This window comes from Vombatus ursinus, unplaced genomic scaffold, assembly GCF_900497805.2.
Source record: "Vombatus ursinus unplaced genomic scaffold, bare-nosed wombat genome assembly UNPS02014821.1, whole genome shotgun sequence".
In the NCBI taxonomy this organism is placed as follows: Eukaryota; Metazoa; Chordata; class Mammalia; order Diprotodontia; family Vombatidae; genus Vombatus; species Vombatus ursinus.
This window is the reverse complement of record NW_020954599.1, coordinates 25,007,526-25,013,570: the sequence shown is the minus strand read 5'-3', so window position 1 is coordinate 25,013,570 and position 6,045 is coordinate 25,007,526. Positions and strand designations below refer to the sequence as shown.

Genomic DNA, 6,045 nt, shown 5'->3' with positions numbered 1-6,045 from the left:
TAACTTCTGTTTGTTTCAGTTTCCTCATCTGGAAAGTGGGGGTATTAATAGTATCTACCTTGTAGGATTATTGTAAAGATTAAATGAAATAATGTTTATAAAGTTATTTAACACACTGCCTGGCACATAGTATGTACTATATAAATGCATATTCCCTGCCCCACTACCTTTAAGATCTTTTTTTTTTTAAATAAAGATATTTGTTTTATCTGATAGCATTGGATTTTTATGCCACAAGGACACAGGCTCCACCAACACCCTTTGATTTTTTTTCCTCTGCTCTTCTGCTGAAGAACTTTGCCTTCACGATGACTGGCTGCTTGGGGAGTTTCCCTTTTCCGAGGGCTTCGTAGTACCCCGACTGCACAACGTCAATGATAGGGGCAAGCCCCTCCTTGTTTTTGGCAGCATTAATCCTGGTCTGCTCCCTGACCAGTGTCCACAGCTTATCAAGGTTGACAGTAGGGCAGTAGCTTTGGTTCTTCTTCAAGTGGTAATGCCTCATACCCACTTTTCCGAAGTAACCTGGATGATATTTGTCGAAGGTGATCCGGTGATGGTGCAGCCCTCCTGCATTGCCGCGGCCTCCAGGGTGCTTCGGTTGCCTGCCATGCGCCCGTGGCCTTGGCTGACGTGCCCGCGGAGCTTCCGCATTTTCCTTAGTCGGGAAGGCATGTCGCAGGCCGCCGCAAAAGAGAAATAAAAAAAATCTTTTTTTTTTTTCCCAGGTAAATTGGTATCTAACTTCATTTACTCCTTCCTGCACTTGTGATCTTTTAAGCCCAAATATCTAACTTCATCCCATTGGAATTTCATCTTCTTTGATTCAGCTCCATACTTCAGACTGTTGAGCTTTCTAGATCCTTTCTCTGCAACTCAGTGTGAGAGTTATCTCTCCCAGTGTTGTGTCATTTTTAAATTAGAAGAGCATGTCATCTATGTTTTATCCAAACCATTAATAAATGTCTAACAGTTCAGGATCAATCACAGATTCCAAGCTAATTTCAAATTATTTTGAAATATTATGAAGCTCTTGACATTTGGATGCCCCAATACATTTAATTTATATGGTCATCTAGTTAATATCTCTCTATTTTTCCATGAGAATAATATGAACAATTTTATAAAATGTTTTGTGAAAATCTAAACTGTATCTACAACATAGATAGATTTACATCTGTCTATCTGTCCGTTGATCTATCTATCTCTACATTAAGATTTTGATACACTCTGTATATAACCAAGGGTAGATTCTTTCATGACACAGAATTCCTTGACTATTCCCACGCCATTCTAATCATATCATTGCTCTCTCTTCAACTTGTATGTACTTCAATTGTATTATATTTAAGTGTTTTGACTTTTCTCTTCCTTTCAGAGTTCTTAAATCTTCCTTATGAGCTAGTTGTATATACCCAGTTAGATTGGAAACACCTGTTAGAAGACAGATTGTATCTTATATTTCTTCTCGTGCTTCTCTTACCCCTTACTTGCTCCTAATACATGTCCAGCATATCTTTGTCACTCAATAAATATTGTTGAATAACCAGAGGGGAGGTGCAGCTGAAGCAAATACTAAAAGATATTGTAGGAGAGGGAAAAATATTTTAGAAGCCACAGTCAAAGCCCAAGGGCTGAACCTTTCTTTTGGCCATAATGAACCAGTTTTAGAAGATATGAGGTATTTAGATTCATTTTGGGCAGTGTTTCAAACTTTCCTTTAAATGGACATAAGTGAGGATGAGGTCAAAGTAAGGCAGTCAGCTAGTTTCTACAAATAGTGAACTCCATTGACTATAATGAGTTCCTATGCTTCCTCCCCCAATGCCAAGATGAAATAATATTGAGGCACTCCATTCCTAGGTGTCTTGTGACACCTTCTTGTAAGTTATTCTTTAGACAACATGTTAAATAGTTAAATGCTACTCCAAGTTTCTGCCCTGACTTTGAAAAGGAGGGGTAAGAAATCTTTACAAAGTCCAGTATTATAAATGAAAGAATAATTTTTTAATAAATGACCATATTAGTAATTATGATTCAAATTATTTCTTGTTTCCTGTATTGTTTCAGAGATTACTTTCTGTGAACAGAAGACTCACTGAAATCCCACCTCCCCTTGTCACACCTCCAAGGAAATTAAACTGAGGAAAACATTAAATATGTACATTGTATTTATGTAATATTCAAAAGGATTCTATGCACCCTAGTATTTGGACATTTTCTGGTTGTCTTCACACTGAAAAAAAGAGTGCTAGTACCTAGTGTTTTTACAGGTAGTAGCTTATTTTTCTCTCAGTTTTCCTTTAAATGAAGGTGTGATTATTGTGCATCTTTTTACACACACACACACACACACACACTTTCTGCCTTCAGATGAGTTCCACCTGGAAGTTAGTTTAGGGTTACATTTTAAAGCCCTCTTCTCCCAACCACTTTCTTTGGGAAAGATACATTTTATTTAAAGATGGAATAAAGTAAGTATCATTATTAATGGCAGCAATGATATTTTAAAAACCTACTTATAGAGGAGTGTCCAATAGGTTAACCATGTCAAAAAGGTTAAGGGACTTGCTCATGCTAGAGATCTTTTACTCCTATTTGAACCCTGTTTTTTTTTCCCAAATCATAAATGTAGTACTTAATCGCCTGTAACACACTGGATTCTGATGGTAGCACCAAAGCCTTTGGCTTCCACAGGTAATAAAAACTGAAAAGGGAGTTTTTATAGATTTTTTTTTGTTATGTTTTAGGCTGTTTAAGGCTAACCTTATTTAATTCCAGAGAAAGTTTTAAAATTAATCTAAGGTAGAAAATTATCTACAATTAAGGTAGAAGCAATAGAAGAATTCATAATACAAGCCCTAGGGTCAAAGGGATCTCTTGGGGCAGCTAGGTGGCTCAGTGGATAGAGCACCGGCCCTGGATTCAGGAGGACCCGAGTTCAAATCTGGCCTCAAACACATAACACTTACTAGCTGTGTGACCCTGGGCAAGTCACTTAACCCCCATTGCCCAACCAAAAAAAACCAAAAAAACAAAAAAAAGGGGGGGGGAATCTCTTCCACAGAAAAGGATAAGTACAAAAACAATGACTTATTTACTGTATGTGTATAATGGACAAGTATCTTATTGAAGCTGTTTGACCCATCTTGAGTGTTCCCTATTTCAAACTCTGAAATTAAGGACCATTTAATAGCTGTCAGAGGTTAGAAAGGGTTATGGAAACATAAATATGGTTAACATTATAAAACAGTGCTATACAAAAGATGGAATCTCAAAGATCATTTGAATGGAGCTTCTTAATTTAAAGACTAGAAATCAGAGTTTAAGTGACTTTGACAAAAGCCACAGAGATACCAAATAGCAGAGAGGGAATTTGAACCAATATTTCCAGGGACAGGTCTCTTTTGACTAGTTAATATCTTCTACAAAATAAAATATAACATCAAACCCACTATTATTGTCATTTTTATCATAGGTTGAGTCAAAAGTTTTTTTAACCAAAATATAGTTCAAATCATAATGCGTATTTATGGGAAAATGGTCTATATGCAAGTAGATATTCACTTCACATGCACATGTATAGCAAACCATCTTAATTGGGCAACTCACTTTCTGAGTTTTCTTCATATGTAAAATAAAAATGTCAGCTAATATAACCTCAAAGGTCTCTTCAAACTCGAATTTTCTAATTCTCAGATCTTATACTCCTATTATGTAAAAGGAAATCAATCTGTATTCCCTGGGATAAAGGTGGGGTGTTGATATCTAGTGAATAAGTTGTGATTCATTCTACCACAGCAAGGAAGGCTATATATGCTCACTAAGGTTTCCTTGAGTGGGTTTGTGGTATCTCTATTGCCATATAGACCTCACTGGCTATATGCTTCTTCCTTTGTTAGGGATTATTGACTGCTACCTCAATTGGATTTAGCCACTAAACATCAATTAACTTTCACAAAGGAATACTTACTTTGAAATCATAGCAAGGAAGACAACCTTGGAAATGTCAAAAACTTGTAGATCCTGGAACTGAAAAATAGCATCACAAAAAGTCCTGAAGCCTAAGACATTGTCTCCCCATCCTCAGGTGACCCAGAGTCCAACTTTTACATAAAGTTCAAAGTTAAGAAATAGGCTGGGAAAATGAACAAACAAGAAAAAAATAATCATAAAAAGATACTATGGTGGCAGGGAAGACCACTCAGAAGAGGATAACAATGTGAAAACAGCTACAAAAAAGCTTCAAAGAAAAATGCTAATTAAACCCAAATCCAATAAAAATTCCTGGGAAGATTAAAGAAAGAAACAAGAATAGTAGAAGAAAAAATGGGGGAACAGATAAATTCTATTGAAGAGATATAGTGGAAGCTCATTATTGTGCTTGTCTATATACTGGAGTCAAAATTGGGGTGGGTGCAATGACAAATGCTGAAGTAATGCCAACTTAGTGGGAGTTCCAGATAAAACCTTTACTGTAAAGGGAGTAAAATGAGAGATCACCTCTGGATTTCCCATTTCATTCTCCATAGCATGTGTGAAGATTTTGGAATGATCATAATGCTTGATCACAAACCAATACCTGGGAATTAGAATGGTGCTGGTTGCTACACGAACTTTGGAACCAAGGCCATGAGAGATGAGAATTGTTTAAAGTACATTGAAGAAGCCATCAAAATACTAAGTAGACAACATCAACACTATATCTGAGTCTATGACCCAAAAGGCGGTCTGGACAATGCCTATCACCTGATAGATTTCCGTGAGACATCCAATATCAATGAGCTCTCTGCTGGTATGACCAACTGTGGTTCCAGTATCCACATTCCCAGTATGGTTGGCCAGGAAAAGAAGGGCTATTTTGAAGACTGCCACCCATCTGCCCACTGTGACCTTTATGCAGTGACAGAGGCACTCATCAGCACCAATCTCCTCAGTGAGAAAGGAGAGGAATCCTTTCAATATAAAAACTAAGTGGACTAGACCTACAGATACTTTACATATGCCTTATTCTATAAAACTTTTCTCATGCCCTCTGCCTCTTCACCTCTCCTCTCTTCTAGGTTTCCCTACTAGATTTCCCTACTAGATTCCGTACTAGTACCATCTTTTTGTGCCCCATCTCCCCTCCCCCCCCAAAAAAAGAAAATACAGCAAGATCAAACATGCAGACATTATCTACATTATCACGGGAGCACCTTTACTCCTTTACCACCTAGTACACTGGTGAGAGTAGGTTTGCTCTTAGCAACAATATCTACATGTTGTTGGTTCAATAGTTTATACCTTGATTGGCATATTCTGCAGGATGAGCCATCTTTTCAGCAACCCTGGCCTTGGTCCCAATGTTTGTTCCTGAAGGTCTCTTTTGGACACCAATATTGGTCTGGCTGAAAAATCAGCCTAGATTATGACTCCCAGATTTCTATGACACACTCTTTCAAGCTTCAGGTTACTTTCCTTCACCTAAAAGTCAAAGGAACAAATATGGACAGAGCCAAAGATAGAGGCCCTTTCACAGGGCCACATTTCCTTAGAGGAGATCCACAAGGCCTTATGCATTTTCTCTCTTCAGAGAGAAGTGAACAAATGAATCTTATCACCAGAGTACAGTCAAAGCAAGAATGGTGAAGAGTCTTTACTGATAACTTATGCAAGTCTTTTGAGGACACCCTTGATTCTGGCTATCACATCAATTGAAAAAGGTTCCTCCAAACCCATGTAATGAGTAGACTGGAACCAGACCTAGAATATCTACTCATGCTCCATAGCCTCTCCAAGTAACTTACATCTCACTTCATCATACCTCTCTTAGAAGGAGGCTGCTCAACTTCTCGATGTGGATAGACTATCCCAGGGACTCTGAGTATGCACCAGACTCTTATTCGTTATGCATAGGAGGAAATGGTCACTTTGGAAAACTGGACTAAGTATTTGAGATCATCAAACTATCACTTAGTAAGTGACAATTTCTGACCAGTTGCTTGAAAGAAGAGACACTTCCTTGATAAGCACCTTTTATTCTAAAAGGCCCAATCATAGAAC

At 37.8% G+C, this 6,045-nt stretch overlaps 2 pseudogenes; one reads left to right on the top strand and one right to left on the bottom strand.

Annotated features, from left to right (window-relative positions):
- Positions 1-226: 226 nt before the first annotated feature.
- LOC114024564 lies at positions 227-675 on the bottom strand (annotated as a pseudogene).
- LOC114024394 lies at positions 674-4,974 on the top strand (annotated as a pseudogene).
- The last annotated feature ends 1,071 nt before the right edge of the window (positions 4,975-6,045 follow it).